Source organism: Archocentrus centrarchus, chromosome 14, assembly GCF_007364275.1.
Source record: "Archocentrus centrarchus isolate MPI-CPG fArcCen1 chromosome 14, fArcCen1, whole genome shotgun sequence".
NCBI classification, from domain to species: Eukaryota; Metazoa; Chordata; class Actinopteri; order Cichliformes; family Cichlidae; genus Archocentrus; species Archocentrus centrarchus.
Genome location: NC_044359.1, coordinates 6,023,649 through 6,048,550, shown reverse-complemented (window position 1 = coordinate 6,048,550; position 24,902 = coordinate 6,023,649). Strand labels below are relative to the sequence as shown.

At 41.0% G+C, this 24,902-nt stretch overlaps 1 protein-coding gene and 1 long non-coding RNA gene across 2 annotated transcripts in view; one reads left to right on the top strand and one right to left on the bottom strand.

Moving 5' to 3' along the window:
* Positions 1 to 24,902, top strand: part of sgcd (sarcoglycan, delta (dystrophin-associated glycoprotein)) — a 193,126-nt gene that overhangs the window by 36,798 nt on the left and 131,426 nt on the right. The gene's annotated exons all lie outside the window — the stretch shown is intronic.
* On the bottom strand, positions 4,807 to 5,925 carry LOC115792511 (uncharacterized). The gene is made up of 3 exons (XR_004021037.1): positions 5,880 to 5,925; positions 5,732 to 5,800; positions 4,807 to 5,094 (listed from the first exon to the last, which is right to left on the bottom strand). It is a non-coding gene; the product is annotated as an uncharacterized LOC115792511 (long non-coding RNA).

The following is a 24,902-nucleotide window of genomic DNA, read 5'->3' as shown; positions in this document are numbered from 1 at the left end:
AGTCTGTAAGGATGATGGGATTGAGTCAATAATTGCTAATATGCAGATGAAGTTATAGTCAGATGATGGTAGCGGTTTTGACAATGGATTTGGGGAAAATTTCAATTTGCTCTGCATGCAGCCAAAGCATGTTCAAAGATGACTTATTAGTGCAACTTGGACTACAAGCAGTTTACCAACAGAAACCAGAAATCATGTTGTGCCAAATATCTTGTTTCCTTCTGACAGATTTAGAATATTCTTGTGGAGATATCTGCCCTGAGATTTAAAAAATAAATAAATAACACACACAGTGAAGTTTACATAACTATAATAAACAATATATTTTTCTTGTGTACCTTTGAACTAGACAGTTAATTGGTGCTCTTTGGGGTATTGCTAATATGGGTATAGTTAAGTCATTTTTGATGTACTTTCATGTAGTAAAAGGGCTCATTTTAAACCAAATCACAATGTTTTCCTACCCAAATAGTGAGAAAAACCAAAGCGCAAAACACAAAGATTTTCTGGCTTCAGGCGACCTCTGCTTGCTAGGAAAAAAATGCGTTCCCAAACTGCTTGGCTTTACTTTACTGAAGGCTGCTGATAGTTGCTAGGTAAAACTTGTCACAAAGAGGTACACTATATTGCCAAAAGTATTCACTCACTCTTCCAAATCATTGAAATCAGGTGTTGCAATCACGTCCATGGCCACAGGTGTATAAAATCAAGCACCTAGGCATGCAGTCTGCTTCTACAAACATTTGTGAAAGATTGGGTCACTCTGAGGAACTCAGTGAATTCCAGTGTGGTACCGTGATAGGATGCCACCTGTGCAACAAGTCCAGTCATGAAATTTACTCATTACTAAATATTCCACAGTCAACTGCTTTTGGCAGATGCTGACTTATCTGCAAACACTCACCAAGTACTCACTGAGCCATAGAAAAACTGTTTAAATATTTCACAAACTGGAAATCGAGAAGTTTTGCTTTCATAGTAAGAGTTACCCTGCAACCAACACATTTCAAAAGCTGCATGTTTTACTTTGAAGGCAAATGTTTTCTGTTCTCACTACTAATCAGTGAGAATTTAACAAGTGTTCATAGACAAGTCAATATCAAGAGGTAGAGCAGAGCATCTACCACTCAGAAGGTTGGTGGTTCCATTCCCTGATCATCTAGTACGAAACTTACTGAATCCCTGAGTTGTTTGCTGATGCATCCATCAATGTGTGAACGTTAGAAATACACATGGAACAACACATGGGAGAATAAGACTTGTAGCAAAAGCATTATATAATTATATATTATTAGTGGCAGTGGCACAGTGGGTAGGCGCTCACCTTGCAGCCGGAGGGTTGCCGGTTTGAGCCCCTGTCCCTGCGCTGCGTTGTGTCCTTGGGCAAGACACTTAAACCACATTGCCTAATGGTAGCGCCGGTCTCTGGCTGCATGACCGCAGATGCTCGTCTCTGGATGAGTGATCTGGAACGATCATTTCGTTGTGTGCCTTGTGTGCACAGTGACTGAGTTGAATCTAACATCTATAAGTGCAGCAACCTGCTAGTGACCAAAGCAATTGCAAGGAGGTTTTTGGTGCGGCACGGTATACCTCTTTGCAACTAAATTCACCTAATGACTGCCAGCAACCACTCACCAACCAATCTGGAAATACACATTTGTCCCTAACAAATGGTGATTGCCGACCAGGCTCTGTGACACGGGCTTAAATGTTTCAGGAACTGCAGTTTCTTGGGTTATGATTTACAACCTTGGTTGTACTCTCAGCAATCCCATACTGGTACATGTCAGTTAAATTCTGTTAAATTATCATTATGTAACACTAGCTTACAACAGCCATGTCATTTGCTTTGACCAGTTGGAGGGTGAGGAAAAACAACACAGAAAAAATAAGCAAAAGTACACCTCATGCCGGTCTCTGAAACACCAGCAGGTTCTGACAAAACAGCAGTATTTGATGAACTTAGAGGAAATTTTCTTAGTAAATGGATGATTGTATTGATGTGTACATTCCTGCATGTGTATCCTGATAACATGTTGAGTACATTTTTGCTGGTGTTACATTCATGGACTTTCCTGTCTTATTGTAACTTATTACAATTATATTCTAACTCATTGTGCATGTATGAAAGAGCAAGGGCATCTTTTGTGCTGTGTGGTGTTGTGTTTATGCATGACTTCACTTCATTCAGTAAAGCCCCATAAGGCAGAGATCAAAAGGCAGGGGTGGCAGATAGAGCTGACAACTTCTAGTCATACTCGCCTGACTTTTTTTCACAAGGCAGATTCTAGGGAGATAACACTAGGGGAATACGCATACAATTTACCACACAACAGTGGGGACAAAACAGAATAGAAAGTAGCTGCCAAGATTATTTTTCATGCATATCCTACACATTTCAGCCATGTGAAAAAAAATCTATTAAAAAAAAGTCATGAAAAATTTGGGGAGGGGGGATGGGCGGGGGGTGGGGGGGGGGGGGGGGTGGGGGGGGACTTGACTGCTCAGTGTTCCAAAAGCTGAATATAAGAAACACTCCCCATCTGTATATTTTTCATTTGAAAATAAATTTATTACTGCCCTGCCACATGGCAGTACAATCCATAGGGACAACAAATATAAATGCATGAATACATAAACAGGTGGATAGATTGGCTATTTCTCTACTTTCTTCTCTATTGGCTTCCTCAAATGTGAATAACAGGTGAAGGCCATCATCTTCTCAAAATCCCTGCAGAAGGCTGAATAAAGACGATAGGCTGGAAAAAGTATTGCCAAATCTCTCTTATCTGCTTTTTTTTTTTCCTTTTTCTTATTAACCTTTATTCATCCAGGGAGCAGAGTAGAGACTAGCGGGCTCCATTCTTCCAGCCACATTTAGTACTGTGCAGCTGTTTATTTGTCCTTATGCCCTTCACTGAATTTAAACTCGGACAATAAACTTAGAACCTTTACTTTGTTAGCCATTCTTCACAGTCACATAAGCAGACACATTAATAGTGGAAGGACACAGCAGTTTTGACTTTGAGAAAGAAGGCAGCTATTTTTGATGATTGAATAAGCCTACCAGCAACCCTGCTTGACTTGCCACCATGTTGCTGAAGACAGTGACACTAAGAAATCCATTCATCTATCCATACAGCCTTCCAAAACCATCAGTTACTGGAAGTGTAATCCATGACTTTTCAAGGGCTTGACATCTTTACTACTAATGACACTGAGTTATATGTATGCTGGGACATTTTTTTTCTTGAAATACAGCAACTTCAACTTTATCTGTCCCAGAGTGAGTAATTATTTAACCAGCAACAAGACACTGACTGTAAGATATGATTAATTATCTGAGGTCAAAACAAAAACCAGATTGAATTGTGTTTGGTTGGAAAAACCAACTTAATCTTAGGATTGCAGGATTTTGCCATTAAAACAAAAAGAAAGGATAACTGTTTAATTTGGGCCATCTTGTTGTACTATAGACAGAAGTCAAAATGTTGTAGCAATTTCAGTGCAAGTTGTCCTAAGCTGACTTGGAAGTCAGTAAGGAATGCAGCTTTCCATCTGTTCTGTGGGTGCAAAGATGTTGAACAGAGATGGATTAAAAGTATCAGAGTATGCTATTAATGGGACTTACAGATTGACTTTGTTTTTCTTTGTCTTCTGTCAAGTGGATACTGTTACAGTGGTTGTTTGTATTAAACATGGCACAAGTTTTAAATAAGGAGGTCAGGGTAATCATAAGTTATCCCTGCAAGCCAAAAGCTCAAACTTCAGATTGCTGTTAACACTCTGATTCAGACATTTATTTATTTTATTTTTTTGTAGTCCTGGCTCTGTATGATGTCACTGAGTACAGTTACTCCTAATATGGTCATCTCCATCCATTGCACAGAAGCCCCACCCCACTAAGATTAAAAATGCATGGTTTAAAATGAGGTGGGGTAGTTTAAGGGCTGGTATTTGTTTTACCCAAACCACCTCAACTGGCTTCTTTTGACACGCAGGAGCACAGGCTCTAATCCAAGATTCCTCTGGATTTCCAAGCTCTTCACACTATCTCTAAGGCTGAGACCAGCTCTGGCAAATCACCACTTTACCATGGTGGAGGGGTTTGCACATCCCTGTGATCCTGAAAGCTGTGTTGTTCAGGGCAATAGCTCCTAGCAGGGTCTCCAATACAAATTGATCCCAGGGGATGGACCAGACAAAGAGCGATTCAGAAAATCCTAATGGAGTGAGAATTTCGAAGCCTGGTAACTTCTCCGGGAAACAGGAGTCCAGGGCTCCCTCCTGAAACCAGGTCTGGAAGGGGAGCCTGAAGATGAGCGTCTGGTGTTCATGGCACTTGGTCTGGATTTGCTGCTTTGTGGGGCCCTCCACTTGCAGGGACAGGCATTGGGTCAGGTGCAGTGTGAGCTGGGCGTGTGGACCTCAGCATCTCAGACTGTGGTTAATTTTACCCACTTTATAAACAGCCAGATATCCAAAAATTAGATGTTCCCTTTTAGTTTCTGAAGATGACATTAGCCACAGTTAGACTGTGGATGTGACAGTTGTGTGCTTGGTATGCAGTGCACTCGAACAACCTCCTACGGAGTCCATAGATATATGTAACCCCTGACTTATTAAGTACCTCAGAACAACTCAATTATCTTAGACCAGATGCTAGGTTCGGCAGGAGTACAATGGAATCAAGGTGAGTGCGAAATGAATTGGCTGGAGGCAGGAAATGAGCAAAAGACAGTTATTATTTTGAGCAAAAATGAAATAACAACACAACGTAATCAGAACAATAATAATAACAAGCCGGCATATCAAAATCAAAACACAGTCTTACTGAGCTCAGTATTTCAGCTTTGTCCTTTTGGTCGTTAGTCAAGTCAAAATATGTTTGTCTTTCAAGTTCAGCTCCTTTTTTCAGTCAGTGGTTTGTATTGTTACCACGTAGATGTTAACACAGAAGAGAAGAAGGGGACTCCTCGACCAATGTTCAGTTCTGCTCTGGGCATAGGCTCGCCATCTCCGTCCGGAGAGAATCCAAGGATGCGATCCAGCAATCCAATCCAACTTCTTAATCAGCAAATCAAACCTAGCCTACACACAATAATGATATTATTGCATACAGCTAAATAAAACCCAATTTCCTATCTTATTCTTACAGCTATAGCTTAGTCTTTTTTCTTCATTTCCCTTATTACCACAGTAATATTTTACATGCATGTTCTTCTTCAAAATCTTTGTAGTCATGAAATTATCTCCAACAACGCAAACAATAAATGAAATTATTTTTTAATCAATTAAATGATTGATTCTTAAATCATTTTTTAAGCTTTTGCAAACATGAAATGCAACTAATTTCTCACTCCTTGAATGAGCATGTAGTATACCTAACTCCAATATTCTCCTTAAGTCATCCTCTGTATCAGTTAAACCCTCTCTGGGCTACTGGGTTCATCATTACAAATGTTCTGCAACTTTTTCCTTATAACTCATAAAAAGATACATTTGCAATTAACAAACATTATATCCAACTGAAGAAATAAGTGCAAATAAAAGAAAAGAAAACTTAAAGTGCGTATTGTAAACTCAAACCATACTTGGTAAAACCATATCTTAACAGAAACAACATTTCCAGGGCTCTTAAGTAGAAAGGAATCTACCCGCGACTTAGCGTTAGCACAATGCTAATTTTAGCATGACGCTAGCTCCAACAACACAGGGTCTCACTCACCAAGATGAGGTATCAATAAGGACACGGCGACGGTCAGCCACACGGCCTCTCTAGCTCGTGTTCCATCAACTTAACATAACAGATATTTCAGATTAGCTTCTGTAAATGCAATTACTTGTTGAGAATACTTTTCTGCATTCAAACTCACCAAGATGACTGATAAAGTTCAGCACAGCGGGTCTACAGCCTGCCACCTTCAGTTCAAAGTGCCGCATATAGCGAGACCGGAAGTAAGGTTAAAACGAGGGAATCACACTTCCTCTTTTCAAAATAAAAGTTTTTCAAAATAAAACAGTACAAGTGTATTGATATAAATAAAAGAAGAGAAAAGGGGACACTTTCTCTACTGGGTTACATATAGCACTTCAGTCTTTACAAAACAGATGCCCTGTAACGTAATCCAACCAACGTTTTGTCAGACTTGCATCTTTGTGCTTTCAAGAGGCTTGGGACAACATACCAGGAAAGAAGAAAATGCCCAAGAGTACTTCACAGAATGGATGCTGTTCTAAATGCCCACATTTACTGCAGGAGTTTTCTAGTGCCCTTTGTATAAGGTTAATTCATTCTTTAGTTATCTTTCATTAGCCAAGCTAAGATGCCAAAATGAAAACTCAAAGTCGTAAGTCCCTTTTTTGTGCCGTGTAAAATGTTTCACGGTCCTATGTTGTCCAAAGTCCATCCAGTAAGTGTGTCCTCATCAGTTGTCTTTTTTTAAGTGTGGAGTGTTGGTACCAGTGCTGATGGTTCACAGTGGGCTGGACTGCTGCTTTAATAGATACTGTTTGCTTGGCTTGTAACCTCCAACAGCAGTTATTCATCCTCCACAAAAAAACATTTTTTGTATATGTAAATACACTCTTTATAGTTTTCAATAAAAGTTTTATTGTACTGCAGAAGATTATGGATTTCTCTTTTAGGGGTTCAGTAACATTAAAATGAAACATTAAAAAGAAAGAATTTTGCCTCTGTGTGTAGAGCTCTCCAAGTTAAACTTTTTCACAAGTTTGTATAAACCTGAAATGAAAATATCACTTAGCTCCTCTTGTTGTTGTTCTTCTGTCTGTCCTAGTCCCTCTCACTGTCTGTCTGAGGACACTGAGACCTTCCCTCCGTTTGATGGCACTCATGCCTTGAAGACAAGGCTATTCAATCTGAGCAACCCTGAAAGTCAATGAAAGTTTGTGCATCGTAATTTTCTACATGGTGCAGACGAGGGCAGGGTTTTTATTGAAGACCCCTTCGATGGCATCTGAAGCTTCGGGCACAGCACAAAGACCTCATTTAAACTGTCTCGTCCAAAGAAAGAAGAGGAGAAAGGAGAGGGGAGGAGACGTAGATCAAAGGGAGAGCTTTGTTGGCGCTGCTGTGGTGCTTTGTACTTCAGCTGAGGGGACTACCAGGGGGTTGTCAGGGAGGTTAGACTCTGTGTTTCTATGTCTGTCTCTAAAAGATTCATCCAAAGTAGATAGTCTCACAGTTTTATTGAGTTGAGTTTCTTAGTTTTCACCAAACTCTCTTAAAGTTGCATGTTTATACAGGAAGTGAAATTTCTACTTTAAGCTTTTGCGAGGATGCTTCTTTGTAATGAATTAACAGGTTTTTGACATTCCTCTCACAGAACTACAATCATTTTTAAAGAAAAGCTAGTCTCTACCATCGTGTGAAACTCTAAGACAGATTTAATTCCACTTTTAAATTGCATGTCTGATTTGATGAATATTTTTTGGTGTGAATTAACTTAATTAGATGCTTATATCATGGCTCACTAACTTTCTGGAGCTTTCAGTCCTTTTTTCCTATTTGTGCATAGCATTCTCTAAATAAAACCTACATTTTGTGACATATATTTTCACATTAGCTGCACTTCCCAGCACTGAGATTCATGACTTGCAGTGATAGACTGTGTATAGTTAGATCAACCTAGCCATCGTGGTGTCACCTGTTGTTTTGTGAAGTCATGCTTTGAAGTCTTGATTTTTACACTTTGGCTGTTGGCCATCTTGGTTTTCTAGAGCCAGAAGTTTCCATATTTAGACAACAGAATGAAGGGCTAATTTTTCAGTTAGAACTATCAGGCTTGGTTAATAATGTGCATCTGCTGACTACATTCATGCATTACACAGTCACAGGTACATGGGGATTCATATATTTACAAGAAATTAGAATACTAAGTTATCAACTAGACAGCTTACTAAGCAGGGTGCATTGCACAGACACATAAATCTGCTAATTACTGCTAAATAGTGAAACTAAAACTTTTAGAATTTTACTCACCGAAACTGGAAACTATTTTGATGGCTGCAGAAGTAGAGACAGAGTAGAGGTTTCTGGCACAACTTCACCTACTTCCAAGGTGCATGGAGAGCTCCAGCCACGCTTTTAGCATAAAGAACAAATTTACTGTTTGATTCACATGTTTTGATTTGTGGCCTTAGTCGGGATGATCCTGTTCATACAATTAACCACAGAGCAAGCCATGATATTTATCAGATAATTGCACTCTGTCAATGAAAGCAACAGCACTTCTAATAATGCTGTCATGGTCCGGGGTCCGTTGGACCCCGTGTGTTGTTGTTTGGCTTCATCTTGTCTGTTCTGTTTTGGGTTTCTTTTGGTGGTGAGGTTAATTGTTATTTCTAGTCCCTGGTGTTCTCTCTGTATTCTGTGTCAGGTCTGCGTCTCTGTTCCATCGTCTTACTTCCTGTTTTATTTTGATAGTCATCCAGTCCCGGTCTCTTGTGTTTAGTTTTGCTTCCCCTGGTCTCGTCAGTATTATCAGCGTCACCTGTGTTACCACCTGTTTCCACCTCCCTCATTAGCCCTCCTGTGTATTTAAGTCCTGTGTTTCCAGTGCCTGTTGTCGCGTTGTCGTCTTGTCTTCGTCTCCTGCTGTGTGTCTTGTTTCGCCTCGTATTTAGCCTGGTATTTTTGCTCGGTGTTTTGCCACTAGCTCTGCCTAGTCCGGCCTTGTGTTGTGCACCTGAAAATAAAGTTGAATTACCTTTTACCTGTGCCTGGCGTATCCTGCATTGGGGTCCTCCTTCCTGCCTGCCACACAGACGTTTCATGACAAATGCATAACCTAATGTCATGTCCTGGGCCAGTGGCCCAGTGTTTTATGTTTTTTTGGTATGGTTTCTGTTTTCTCGGGTTGTGTTTTGTTATCTTTTGTATTTGCCCTCAGTTATTTCTAGTTCCTTGTGTCTCCCTGTATTCTGTGTCAGGTTTGCGTCTCTGTTCCCTCGTCATACTTCCTGTTTTATTTTGATAGTCGTCCAGCCCCTGTCTGTTGTATTCAGTTTTGCTTCCCCTGGTCTCGTCCTGGTTATCAGCTTCACCTGTGTTCCCACCTGTTTCCTCTTCCCTCATCAGTCCCTTTGTGTATTTAAGTCCTGTGTTTTCTCTGCCTGTTGGCGTGTCGTTAATGTTTCTGTGCCTGCGTGTTCCTGTGCTCCCTGTGTCTTCCCTTCGTCTCCCTCTGAAGGATTTTGTGTTCGTCCCCCGAACCTAAAATAAACACCTTTTACAGAATGCCTACCTCTGGAGTCCTGCGTTTTTGCTCTGCCTGTCTCATCGCCGGCCGTGACACTTAAAGTGTTAATAAGGTTTAAATGTGTGAGTTTGTAAAGAAAATCATCAACCATACAGTTGTCATGAACATGTTTATTTTTGCTGTAATGTTGGGGATTGTCTCACTTTTAGAGTCAGCCTCAAAAATGCGGGACCTTCTCATCAATATTTAGCAGCAATGCAGCAGCACGTGATTGCATCTTCTCACTTTGCAGTAAACTGGTGTGGCCGTGGCTGTGACAGTGACCGATCCTTGTTTTTGCCTTTGATGAAACTCTGACACAAAGCTGCTCCGAGAACCATAAAAACAATAACCGTTTCCAATTAGCTGCAGTAATTACTTAATAATCGGCAGATAATTGCACCACTATGATGACTGTCACAATTTATTCATAACTTTGTGTGTGTATGTGCGTGTGTGTTGGATGTTTTTTATCCCTATGGATACTTAAGATCCCTGCCATGTTTGAAGGTGAAAAGAGTAAGAAAGTGTAAGAGGAAACTGTGCTGGTCCTCACTTGGTTGCAGAGTGTTAGTGTTAGGATCTGTCACTGGCAATGAATTCAATGTTTTTGTCATACAATATAATTTTTTTCTATTATGTTGTCATTTTTGTTGGAGAATGAGAAGCCAAAAGTCAGTTGAAAAATAAGATAAGATGCCCTAAAATTCAGCGCCCACTGGAAACGAGTCCAACTTATTTCCTACAATGTGAACCAAGCTCCTGCTGCCGTTGTATAGGGACTTCCACAGCACCCCCCCCCCCCCCCCCCCCCCCCCCCCCCCCCCCCCCCCCCCCCCCCACAGAATATCCCAGGGGAGGTGATTGAATACATGTAGACTGGATGGGCAAAACTCCCACACACATTCAAATATCCTTGAAAGGGTAAAGAGCTGGTCCAGTGTTCTTCAACCCGGATGAAAACTGCCTTGTTACTCTTGAATCCAAGGTTCAACTAATGTATGAACTCTCCTTCCCAGTACCCTGGGGGAGGCCGAGGAGTGTTATCCCTTGATAGTTGAATCAGTTCGCCTTTGGGGAAGATGGGAACCACCACACCAGTCTGCCAATCCGGTGGCACCACCCCAGATCTTGATGCAGCATTGCAGAGGTGTGTCAACCAAGACAGCCCTACAATATCCAGAGCCTTCAGGAACTCAAGGCAAATCTCATTCACCCCAGGGGCCCTACCATCTATGAGTTGTTTAACTACATCAGTGACCTCACCCACAGTGATGGGTGAGTCACCCCCATCCTCCCCAGACTCAGCTTTCTCTACATAAGGCATGTCAGTGGAGGTCCTTAAAGTATTCCTTCCACCGCCCGACTATATCCTCAGTTGAAATCAGCAGCATCCCAAACGCACTATACACATGTGAGTAGACCACTTTCCCTCCTGACGGTTTTGCCAATATTGCTTTGGGGCAATGTGAAAGCCTTTTTCCATGGCCTCACCAAACTCCTCCCACACCCAAGTTTTTGCTTCAGCCACTGCCCGAGCTGCATTCTGCTTGGACAGGATAGGATTCCTTCTTCAGCTTGATGGCTCCCTTCACCTCCGGTGTCCACCATCTAGTTTCGGGATTACCACCACGACAGGCACCAACCACCTTTCACCCATAACTCTATGCAGTAGCCTCAACCTGGAGGTGCAGAACATGGTCCATTCGGACTCATTGTCCTCAGTCTCCCTAGGAATGCTGTCAAAGTTCTGCCAGAGGGGGGAGTTGAAGATCCCGCGAATTGAGACCTCTTTCAGGTGTTTCCAGCCTACTCTCACCATACATTTAGGTGTTCCACATATGTCCAGCATCCCCCCCTGCCGCCTGATCCAATTCACCACCAGGTGGTGATCAGGTGACAACTCACCCGGCATGGCCCCACGGGCTAAGGCCCAGCCACCAGGCACTCTCTCTCAAGCACCCTCCCCAGGTCTGTCTACATGTTGGGGCCACAATAACCCTGTTCTGAACAGGGTGAAGTGTTCCCTTATCTCTAATAAGGGTCACTGGAATTGCTCTTTGTCTGGCCCCTCACCCAGGACCAATTTGCCTTGGGACACCTTACCAGGGGCCAAAAACCTCTGGGATGACTGAGACACATCAACCGCTCCACCACAATAAGATGGCGATTAGCGAATGATTTCCCACAATCATAGGCTAAAAAGGTCAGTAACTTTTGCCCTGCAGAATGTCAGCTTGTGTCAGATTAAACTGCTTCATCTTGTAGCTGTTTTCTGATCACCAACAGTGTGCTGCAAAATATACAGCCTTGCTTGTCTGTGTCTGTAAATCCACTGGCCGCATGGCATCTTGTGGACAAGCTACACTCCTCGCTGTGTCTGTTATCCAGCACAGTGAGCCCGCAGGCTTTTGTGTGCGCACGTCAATCACTGCCAGTGCGAAAACCTTGATGGTACGCTGCCATTGGCCTCAGAGGGCCATGCCATCCATCCCAGATGAAGATGAAGTTAATAGGAAATCTATCGGCCTGTGACACTGACAGCCGCAGGCACAAAGAGCAGAGGCTGAGTCTCTGAAAAGACTAGACATACTTTCCCCCGTTCCTGTTTTTACTCTTTATCTTTTAATGAGAGCAAATACTACATGCTTTTGCACTCTTTGCAAGGAAATTATTTGTTTGTGGGGAAACTGGTGACTTTCACAAAATGTGCAGAAAATGTCCAGTCATAACAGTTAAGTTATGCCTGCTGCCAATAATGCTAAATTTTGTGGCGGTATCATATTCAGTCTTTTCAGTTGTAAATTGCGGCTGAAAGTTTTTGATTTCTAAATACATTAGTATGAAAATGAGCATGTTGAAGTGACACATTTTTTCATATTATATTCCTGTCCACATTAGTTTGAAAAGCTAATATAAAAGTAAAGCTTTTAAAAAATATATCAACACTAAAATCAGCAAAAGTAAGAATCTAAATTTTCTCTAACCACACTACTAGTTCCATGAGGCTGCATTGTGTTGCTTTGTGTCAAGCTCTGAGAGCTCATTCCACTGCAAATTATGAAAACATAAGAAACTGACAAAAGACAAAGTAAGAAAACTGCACTGTATTTTCATTTGGGACTTTAGATGCTTATGATGGCAATGCCAATATTCTTGATGATTCACCAAGTATTATAACGGTAACTTTATTTGTATAGCACTTTTCAAAACAGTTACTTAGTGCTTCACAGTTGGAATAAAAGCCACATTCTCTGAAAGCAATGGCAACTGGAAAACAGTCACCCCCTCAATATGCAACCGAGAAACAGAATGCTAACAAAAAGCCTGCATTCGATTTTGCTGTGGTAAGGGGTTATTACCACATACATAGATAGAAAACACATAAACACAAGTGGCCGGTTTCCCGTTCATGGGTTAAGCATGGTCCTAGACTAAAAGGAAAAAGTCATTGAAGACCACAATAGGAAAAAATATTTAGTCCAGGATTAGACTTAATCCCTGTACGGGAAACTGGGCCTATAAGTCATGGATTGACCTTCCCAGAGCCAAGACCTCAACATTATTGAAGCAGTGTGAGATCATCTTGATAGAGAACAGAACAAAAGGCAGCCAGCATCCAAAGAAGAGCTTTGAATCTCCTTCAAGAAGCCTGGAGAACTATTCCTGAAGAATACTTCTAAAAAAAATCACAAGAGAGCTTGTTTAAGAAAGGTGAGGCTGTGTTGGCGAATAAAGGTGGTCGTAGCAAATATTGATTTTCAAACTTGGTAGAATTGTACAAACTGTGTTTTCCTTGTATACTGTATTTCCATGTATGTTTGAACATTTGAACATGCACCCGTTTCCCATTTTCCTAGCAAAATATAAAAGAATGCGTGTTTGCTCAAGTCTTTTGCGTGACAACATTCTTACGTTCACTTCACAAGTTTGTAATGTATGTAAAAGTGCACAGACAGAGCTGAAAGCAGCACACCTTCATAGAACTGTCACTAAACAAAAACACTGTTTGTAAAAGCTTTAAAGGCAATCACAGAGTGGTTTTTAAAAAGCTCTGTTCCCTCCTTCTAGACTGCACTCTGTGGAGTTTTATCCCTTAGAGAGCTTTTGTGAACTGCTAAGATTTGGAAGGCAGTGGCTTAAATTGAATGTAATACCCAAACAGAGAGAAAAAGATGGCATTTCAAACTCATTCACATTAGTGTGGACATGAACACTCTCGCTGCTTGTCTCCTTTTCCCCACATTTACCTCCCCATGTTTTCATGTGACTCTCCCTCTCCTCCTTTCTCCTCTTGACTCCACTTCCAGTCAGCGTGTTTCACCTCATTTGCGCTCCAGCACATTGCCTCTCCTCGCATTCACGCTCATTTTCTCTTTACCCTTATCTTGCTCTCTGTGTTTATCTATCTATTTTACCCAGTCTTATCTGTCCCTGACTTTATCAGCACTCCCTCCTGCACTCCTTTCTTTCATCTTTCATTCTTGGGTTCACTCTCTACCAAACCTCCGCCCCCATCTGCTTTCCCATCCCATTGATGGATGATGTGGTGATGCGTCGAGGGCCTCAATCAGAGGAGCGGGGGGTTCACTGTGGAGAGCAATCTCAAAGCCAATTCCACTGATAGCCATCACAGTGTGTAGCTACATGACGCTGCAGCTATCACCTGTGGAACGAGAGAAAGAGAGCAGCCTCAACGTGATGCTGTGCCAGGCAGTGCTTTGCTCACACTGTAGGACAGAAGGGAAAACTTTTTGTTGTTGTTGTTATCAAATAGATCAATTGGAAAATGTATTAGTTTGGAGTTTGGCCATGTTGGCTCCTGGCATCCACACAGGGGCAACGGAGGCTGATTGAAAGAGCACTCAGTGATGCAGGAGTGGCGGGGGAATGGATTGCAGGAAACGCATTGCTTCTGTCCAAAGGCGCTTCGTTTTACCCTCCAAGTGGGCTCCCAGCTGGTCAGAGGGTTCTTTCACTTGTATTTGAAGCGTAAATGCAGATTTATGGTGGTTAATAAGAGAATAAATACAGTTCACATGTTGTTTTATGTGGCAAACACATAACGTGGTCTTCAGATAGCGATGCTTGGTCAGGACCAGTCAGCGTTGTTACATACTGGGTACACCACTGGCTTCAATTTTCTACTTCAGTTAAAAAATGTAGTCTTTATTTTATGGCAACATTTAATGCAGGTTTTAGTGACAGTGTTGGTATGCTTGACAAAATAAAATAAAAAAAAATGCAATCATTTTGTATTGTCTGGTGATGCCCGACTCTACCTTTCATCCATTTTGTTAACCGTTTAACCATTTCAGGGCCACAGGGATGCTGTGGCCTGTTTTAGCTGTCATTTGGCAAGGTTCAAGGTACACCATGGACAGCTTGCCATTGCCAACACAGACAGAAAACCATTCACAGTCACACCTATGCATGTCTTTGGGCTCGGGGAGGAAGCCCTACAGGGCCCAAGCAGGCACAAGGAGAACAAGCACGCTCCACACAGAGAGGCTCAAGTCTGAATTTGAACACAGAACCTTGCTGTGAGGTGACAGTGCTAACCACTGTGCCACCCTCTGAACATGTAAAATTTAATGCCTAAATCTGACCACATAATTTATTGCCTTAAACTAACCAAGTAGTTTTATTGCTAAAATTAATCATGATTTTTGATGCAACTTTATGCCTAAACCTAAACTAGTGACAGAAAAACTAGGGTCAAAATTGAAAGTTAAATGAAGTGCAAAAAAAAAAGTGGTCTAAGGACAGACTCCAAATCTTTGTGCCATCTGCCACCCCACCTATCTTGTGGGTTTTTGTTGTTCCTCACATTGGAAATGGATTCTTAAAGTGATCCTTATGGGCCGGAAAAAGAGGCTTGAGGGTATCACTAGCATTAATGTATAGCGAGATGGGGCTTCTGACCAAGTTTCAATATGTGATGAGTAGGGGGCGAGAATGTTTTGTGGTTTCACATTTGAGGAATTTATTATTATTTGCTGATGTGATGGAAATAATTAAGAATCAAATACTACCTGAAGGGTACAGTTCAGACAGGCAATTATTTAAGTTTGCTAACTAAACAAAGATTATGGCACAAAGCACCCTGTACAGACAGGTTTCAGCATATTGTGGTGGACAGTATACGTTCCCTACAACCTGTAGCTCAGATTTGTTGAACTTTTACTATATTTACCCAGACTGTAACAGATTCATGAAAGGCTTTATTTTGTCTCTTGCTGTGTCGCTGCTCAGGGCTAGATTGTCTGAAGTCCCGTTTCAAAGGCTTCTTCTGATGCAGCCAAGAAATGCAGCCTGAATTGCCCTGAAATGGGAGGACTGAACCTGTGTGTCTTTGCTGCCACAGTCAGTTTTGGGCCAGTGGATTCTTTGAAGCCGCTGCTGTGTGTGCAGAAAATACTGTGAACATAGCGTCTTTCAGATTGTTCTGATGGACAAAGTTTTTGTTTGTAGTGTAAGCTTTTCTACGTTATTGGCAAATGGAAAGTCCAGTTTGATTAAGGCTAGAGAAAAACTGTGGTTACGGCAAACAAACATTGATAAGGTAAATGGCATGTATTTGTATAGCGCTTTTCTTATCGACCACTTAAAGCACTTCACACTTCGAGCCAAATTCACCCATTCACACACACACTCATAGAGTGCTTTGTTCTGTGCATACAGCACTTTATCTGTTACACACACATTCATGCACATGAATGGATGCATTGAGGAAGAAAATTCCTCCAAGTGCGTCGATTTATTATTCAGTGTCCTGAAGCCGCGGACCAAACCACAGACCATCCAAGTAGTTGATGACCCACTCTAACCCAGGTACCCTGTTTTTGTTAGGGGTTGGCCTTACACACAACACACTATGAAGAGGAATCGCTGTTATTATTTTTGCCTTTTGGGAGCAAATGCAGGATGATAAACTTACATTAATATTAGACTCAAGTTCCATCCCTTTCTGTTTGTACAGGCTTCAGTCAGTCCATTATTGTGGGTCTTTCAGATACACGTTCACTACCACATGTAGACACAGTCAAGACGACCTGCTGAAACTCAATCCGAGCACCAGAATGGGGAAGAAAGGTGATTTAAGCGTTGGTGCCAGCCAGTCTGGTGAGAGTATTTCAGAAACTGCTGACCTGCTACGATTTTCCCACACAATCATCTCGAGCCTTTACAGAGAATGGTGTGAAAAAGAGAAAATGTCCAGTGAGCAGCAGAAAATGGGCAGAAAAGGTGGTAACTGAAATAACCACTCTTTATAACCAAGGTACGCAGAAGAGCATCTCTGATCCCACAACATGTTGAAACAAATGGGCTGCAGCAGCGGAAGACCACTCCGGGTGCCGGTCCTGTCAGTTAAGAACAGGAAACTGAGGGTACAGTTCACATGGGTTCACTAAAATGGGACAGAAGAGGATTTCAAAAAAAGCATTTCCTGGTCTGAAAGCATAGATCCATCCTACCTTGTTTCAGCAATTCAGGGTGATGGTGGTGGTGTAATGGTGTGGGGGATATTTTTTCTCACAGTTTGGGTCAAATGAGCATTGTTTAAATGCCCCAGCCAGCATTGCTGCTGACCATTACCATCTCTCTGTGACCCCAGTGTATCCATCCTCTGATGGCCTCTTCCAGCAGGTTAGCGCATTTCACAAAGCTGAAGTCATCTCAAACTGGTGACTGTGGAGACCATCCTTAGTCCATTCTTTGGTGGAACGGAAGATTCACATCATGGATGTGCAACTGACAAATGTCTAAGGACAGTGTGATGCTATCAAGTCAATGGCCCAAAATCTCTGAGGAATGTTTGCAGTACCTTGAATCTATGCCGCAAAGAATTAAGTTCTGAAGGCAAAACAGAGTCCACCCCAGTAATAGCACCAAATAAAGTGGCCAGTGAGTGTATATGGAATATATCACAATTAGGTGGCATCCTCAGCCTACAGTCTGTCCATCCATTTTCTCAACTGCTTATCTAATTCAGAAGCTATCCCAGCTGTCATTGGGCAACATGCAGGTTGCCAGTCCATCACAGAGTCACATGACTCCTCATGTTCATACCTATAGCCAACATAGAATCACCAATTTATTTAGCAATTAATTTGTTTTTCCAGTTTAAAGCATCAGTTAAATTCTTCATTTAACTTGTATGTCTGAGGCACAGGCTAATTCGCACCAAAAGTAATCTGCTTGATTAGGTTTAGCCTTTTCAGTTACATTCAGTTTTACTCATATAGCGTCAAATCAGAACAACAGTTGCCTTAAGGCATGTTATATTGTAAGGTAAAGACCCTACAATTTAGTTCTTTGTAAAGATAAAAAATGTATCTCTTGGTTAGGGGTTGGTTAGTTCCAATCTCCAGCTTACGTTAACATTTTATATGCACTTTTCCACAAAATCCCAAGTTTTCTCTTATGTAATCTAGATTTCTCTGTTTGCCACTGATTTCAGTAAATGATGACTGCCTTCTGATTCTGTTAGTAGGTAGAGGAGAGCATTTACTGGCAACATGTATGGGACACTTGTTTCTGTGTATATCACAACTCCTGATGTTTGCTCTTCACACTCTATGAGAGAATAAAATAACAGTTTATGAAAATGGGGAGCATCCACCTACATTAGCGTAGCCTTCAGCAATGCATCCTATTATCTTGGGCCTAGTTTTTTTTTTTTTTTTGTTTGAGTGTTGCACTGAACTGTGCAACACTTGATCCCAGAATAACTTGTCCTGTGTAGGAGTATTCAAACACAGCTTTTACATTTAGCCATGCAGAAGTGTCATTAGCTCTGCAGTATGCAAAGAGTCTGACGTTCCCCCAGAGACGTCTATATTTGCTTTAGCCTCGGGTGGTGGCTTGATGCATATCGATGCAGACGCTCAATAATAGGCCAAGAGCTCCACATTATTGACAGCAGCGACTCCTGGCTCTTTGAAGATGTCTGCTTCAGTAAAGGAGAAGTAGGAGCATGACAGGCAGAGAGAGATGGTATGGCTATAGAAATAGGAATGGATACTGATAAGACGACAGATATGAGCAGAGAGAAGATCCAGTGTTACATCAGTCTTTATATGTGCCATTGCTCCTCACTGCTCCTCTCCCCCTTCCTTGTCTCTGCTGGTACCACACAGCTGGGCCAAATAAATCTGGAGAATGAGAGCGGGAACTGGAGGCACAAATGTTATTTACAAGACAGACATTTTTTTCCTGCACTCATGCACCAACAAAGAGCCAGGTAAACAGCACAACCATATATACACAGACTGCATACAGCACACATTCACAACGATGCAAGTAAACACACAAACAATAATATTCAATATATTTAATAACTGTCAAGCTTATGGGCAGGTGACAGTGGAGGGAATGCTGGACTGAGTGCAGATCAATTTAGTCCTTATTGCAGCAAATGCTGTGGAGAGAGAAAAAGGGACAAAAAGCAGAAGAAAAGAAAAGGATTAAGATAAGGAGAGTCCTGGACAAGAAGGGAGCTGGGTATATTTGTGGTGAATTATATTCAAACCTGCCACGGCCTCAGAAAAGCAAGGGGAATAAGAAAGACTTGTGTTTGAGGCCAAACTAACACCTGAAGGCTGCCAGTAACAATTTAAACAACATAAAGCGATGGTCAAAAGTTTATCTGAAGTGTAAGAGTGCACAGTATTTCTGGTTTTAGTGGTTTAAGTTGCAAAAACACTGATTCAATAATATGGGACTGATTGAGTGAACTTGATTTTTCATTTTCCCCAAAGAGTTTCTATTGTTCCTAAATTTTTTAATGACTTTAAAACAACAATTACATTGCCTATGAGTATGGTCAAACAGTGCGGTAATACAAATATGCATCAAATAACAGAAAAGTGCTGAGTTGGGTGTCGGTATAATTTTATATGAAAAATCTTGTACATTTAATACATATTTAATGTAATAAAATGATATATCACCTATAAACAAAAAGTCAAAATGCTATTCTAAAACTAGTAATTGGGTTTATAATAATAAGCGTATAGAGAAACAACATGCATAGAGCTCCTGTGGAGATGATGGTAACTGATGGTAATGTTGCTGCCCGGCTGTTTGTAGTCTGTTGAGAAGGAAAGAGGGACCGGCGAATACACCCAGGTGTGGCAGGCATGTTTACTGAGTATAAAATTGTTCACAGTGTCGCTCTACTGATTAAATTATAACATACAATTGTGTCAAAAGCTAAAACTATCCTAAATGGGAGGTAGTTTGTTGAATATCTGAAATGAAGTGGGTGTGTCCACCGAGTATCAGGACATACTCTGAAGGCTGTTAGTCCGCATTAAATAGCAGTCAAATAGTCAACAGCATTAGGCCTGCAACTCTGAGGTAAAAATATGGATGCTGTGTACTCTTAGTGACTGAGTAGTGTTATTGACTGTTTTTAGCATTATTGTCAAAGTGATGGCTGTCATCTGAATCATGCCATAATCTGCTCTTTGTCATTTTGCTCTGACAGCAGGTTACTTTAGATTTCATGCCACCTGACCTCATAGTTGAGCTGCAAGACAAGGAGGGACAGAGGTGAGGAGAATGAATGGATGTAATGGAAGAAAATGTATTATTGCTTTTCAGGCAGAAAAATTGAGTGACGGTAAAAAGTAGTAGGCAGGGGCCAAGAAAAAAACACAGAAATGAAGCAAGAGGTATCTAAAAGTGACAAACAGGGTGATCAACATGGGGACTGAACAAGGGGCAGGATTGTGAGGAAATGATTAATGCCAAACTGTGCATGGTAAAGAAGAAGAGAACAATGGGCGATGAGGGTAGACAGTAGGAGAGAAGAGGTGAGGAGGCACACCTGAGTGTTCAGAGGCCTCTGTCCTGGTCAGAGATGTCCTGAATTATTCATGGCTCACTGTGCCAGCGGCAGTGCACTGCTCACTGCAGAGAATAAAAACGGAAAAAAGTGAGGCAAGTCTAACTGCAGATTTTCAGTAAGGTGAAGAATTAGACTCCAACTCCAAATTCCATCTTACGGAAAGAATTATGTCATATCAAATGCGATTGCCATAAGATGCAGGTGGCTGCAAAGATAACCACCAGGCCATCATCAGTGTGGCCTCATATATCCAAAAAATCTATTTGAAATGTAAATAGTTGTTTTTTTTCCTACAAATAATAGTGTTTTTGAAATTCTTGGATGAAAATTATAATAGCTTGGAGCCTCTGACAGGCATGGCTACCCCGAGTCCATAAATGTCAACCCTTAAAGCTGCTTAGTTAAAACAGTGGAAGCAAGGAGACTTTATTCGCAAAGTACTTGGCTTGAGGTGAACTTCACCAACACAGAGGATTTTCTATCTCTTGGTCCCTCTGAAAGAGTCAAGACGAGGCTGTGTTCAAAATTATTTCCTCTCTCATTTATTCTAATCTTGTTTAAGTACAAACTAAACATATATACACTGAGATTCCAGTGTACATATGATTTTGTATAGTGATAGTGTATATAAGATCAGATTTTATATACACTATTTACCGAGATCATGAATCGTTATCATTTGGCATTGCTGTAAGGTGTAGTGTTTCACAACATGGCACAGCTATAGAATGCAAATGTTTGAAGTATGGGATAGTGCATATGTTATTAATACTATATACTGAAAGCCTGTATTTCACACTTGGAAGCAGTAAATGTGATGGTGTATACAACAAAAGGGAACTGATTTCAGACTCAGCCCCAGCTTCTCTCTAAGTGTCCCTTTCTGTGGAGCAGAGACAGTTAAACTCTGATAGCAAACATATTCATATCAAATGGTTTTTCATGCATCTCAAAGGCTGATTTTTACTCTCCTGGTTAGAGTATCTATCTCTAATTCCCTCTGTGGCTTGCAGGGCTGTAACAAGTGACACCATATCTCAACTGTTTGTACATGTCCACATAGTACACTGTGTATACTATATACTTACTTTCATAGTGTGTGAATTTTGACAGCACAGTGGTGTTGTAATTCACCAGCACTAGCTGACACATTTTGTTAACATTTACAGCTAAGTTAGCCTCAGACTACGAGTAATATGAAATTCTTCTATACTGAAGACAAGAATTTAATTTGCATAAACACTAAACTCAGCCATAACACCAATCTATAACATGACGCATGTAACGTCAACTTCTAAAAATGATCTGTTGTTGTTAACGAGCCAGATGGCTAGCATTAGACTAGCCATCACAGAAGCGCCAAGACAGAAGCGCCTTAAAACTGCATTGGTTTTAATGGCCACTAGGGGGCAGTACCTGTGTTTGCAAAATACTTCCAGTTCTACAGAAGATGGGAAAATAGATGGCAACAGTGAAAACGCTCAGCTCGAAGTTTCCCAGCAGGATTTCATAAACCATAGGGTCACATCACAGTAACGACATCCATTTTTATACAGTCCATAGGTGAAATACACAGTATACACAGGTCTGAGAGTAACGCAGTTTCAATCCTCTATATGTCCTGTACATATATGGTATTGACAATAAAGAGACTTTAACTTTGATAACCAAACAGCTGTTTTGTTACTAAGAACAAAATTGGTAAGCAGCAGTTAAAAGCATCTGCTGAACTGCTGAACATCTGGTGAACTGGAAATATATCAGAATAATGTAGTTTATTGTTTAGATATGAGCCAGTCATGTTCAAGCAGTCAAGCCTGTGGTAAAATTATTTTATAAAGTTATGAAAATCCACAGAAATCTGGTAGAAACTGAATGATTACATCCACAGTAATTTACTAGCACTATTATTACTGCCTGTAACATCAACTTTACTTACTTTGTGATGGGCCAGAAAAGTTGGGAACTCTGTTTAGTCAATTATTTCAGAGATTTATGTAATTTCTTCCCATTTTTTTTCCCCCAAATTTTATCCCCTATTTTTATCTCATATTTGAGTTTGGGTTGACAGTTTCTCAACCAATATTCTGAACTGCAACAATAGCACCCATTGTGCTTTAACAAATGAAATGAAGACTTTAGTATCTACAATAATGGAGTGCTATTATTCTCTTATAATTATTGTTCTGCTGTCAGTTATTTATATGTGAGATGAAGGGTCTGTTTTTAACCAAGTCCATGGAAGCTGCATATCTGAATGTCAGCATACAGAGAAAGTGAGTGTTCTGATATTTCAACAGTGGAGAAAGTTTTTGAAATGGAGACGCAGAGATACTGTAATGCACAACATTACTTTTTAACTATATGGATCCTCGGGGATTTGAAGATTCCAATGGACGGAATCCCTACTGGACATTTCAGTAAACATGGATCACATGAATCTGTGGTTACCTCTGATAGGTTGATTTCTAAGAGTACCTGTGCTCAGAAGAATTTCCAAGAAGGAAAAATAAACATATCTCATTTCTTACAGTTGGCTTTCGTCATCAAAGTTTCAGAAATTGAGTTTAAATGACATCTGTGGGCCTTCGCTAACGGGCCTGCTGATTTCCACCAGGGGATAATTCACAGTCGCGACACGTCCAAGACTCACCTCCTCGTTTCCACAACGGTGCCAGAATTTTAATATGTTTTACACAGCGGGGGGACGGATTACATGGAGGAGGCTTACAAACCATCCTCAGTTACTTTGGGATTTCGAGGGGTCCTGATCTCCATTTGCTCGTCAGAACCGGGGATCAAAAGACGGTGGGAAAACAAAAAGAAGAGTCTTTGCAGGAGAAGATCACATGAGCAGATAGCTGGCTTTTTTTTCTCTTTTTTGTTCCACTATCACACTGATGCCTCTTATCTGGAGACAATCCAGTGAGTGATCTCATATAATATATATAATGACTGGGTGGAAAGCGAAGGGTCATCTGTGCCAGTTGTTTGAATCAAAGCAGCTCAATAGCAGATCTTTCACCAAATCTCTACTTACCTTCAATGGTTAATATCCTTTGGTCTGTGTTTTGTGTACAGACGGAGGCAACAGAAGCCTCTGTAACCCTGGTGCAATACCTTTGTATGACTGGCAAGTTCTCTTGTATTTATAACAATCTGAAGGAAAAAGAACACAGAAAGAGGTACCCTCTGTGCAGCTGCTGCAGTTGAAAATATGTTTGGTTGACAAGTTTCTCATTAATTCACTTTTGTAACTAATGTATGTACAGATTTATTTATTTTGTAATGAACTATTTGCCTGCTTCCAGCTGAACTTTACTTAATTTACCAATTGAGTGCTCAGTATCCACGAGCATTGTCATCGACTAAAATTGTCCTTTGGGTCTTCATCTGAAAGATTAAACAGCAAAAACAGTTTTTACTCTGGATCATCAAGTTTTAGTATGAGGTTGGAATTAACTTGTTTTTACATAAAAACTGCATGTGTAGAATCAACAATGAAATCTGATGGGGAAAAAAAATACTTAGTCTGCTGACTTTGGCTTCGTATACACTGCTGAAAAAAAATTAAAGGAACACTTTTTAATCAGAGTATAGCATCAAGTCAGTTAAAGTTCTGAGAAATTGATCTGGTCAATTAAATAGCAGAGGGGGTAATTAATAGGTTTGAGCTGTGTGGTGTTAATGAAATTAACAACAGGTGCACAAGAGGGGCAACAATGAGACAACCCCCAAAACAGGAATGGTTTTACAGGTGGAGGCCACTGACATTTTTCCCTCCTCATCTTTTCTGGCAATTTTTTCACTTGTTTTGCATTTAACTAGGGTCAGTGTCACTACTGGTAGCATGAGACGATACATAAACCCGATAGAGGAATCCATTAAGTGGTTTGTTGTATCTCCCAGCATAGTTCATGACGGTGACCGGAGGGCCCGGCGTCTTCTAGCGAGCCCTGTGCTCACTGCCCAGTACCATGGAGCCTGAGCAAATAATTAAATTTCGCGGGCACAAGTATTCATTCCTCAGAGCACAAAGTCATATCCAAAGTTATAATTGCTAATCCCGATGCACACTTTCTTTCCTGATGTTTAAATTTTTTTTTTTTTAAATCATAAAAAGTATGTGGTGCTGTACAACAGATTAATGGGACAGGAGTGCAGAGACTTTAGAACCTGACTTTGAATCCTCCAGTTTAAAGATTTTTTCGGCATTAAAGTAATCCAGTGGCAGTATTTCCACCGTTACACAGAAAATAACTGCTAATAGTTAATTCCGCAAACTTTATTTTCCGAATTGTAATCAAATATGGCTTAAAAAATCCAGTCCATTTGCTTGGATTTTGTTTCTTCTCGCGCCTTACTGTTGACATAAATATACACCCCCGCTTCTTTGCTGCCACTTAACGTACAGTCTCAGGGTGCTGGATTTGGGGTGAAACCTTCCATTAATGGTAAAGAGCTTACTTGTCTCGTCAGTGGCTTCTATCTCCTCCTCTGGCCAGCTTATTATCCCAGCAGGGTCTCTGATAACTGGCAGGGCGTAGGTGTTCATTGCTCAGATCTTCCCATTCAGCTGACTCCTCAGGACTTTCCTTACTCTCTGCAGGTATTTGACGGTTGCAGCTTTCCTAGCGGTCTTTTCATGGTTTCCAGTTTGCCTGTCGGATTCCAAGGTACTGTAGCGGTCCTCAATGTCTACAATACTGCATCCTGATAGTGTCGTCCTCTTGAGTCTGACTACCTTCCCTTTCCTTGTTACGTACTACGCTTCTCCA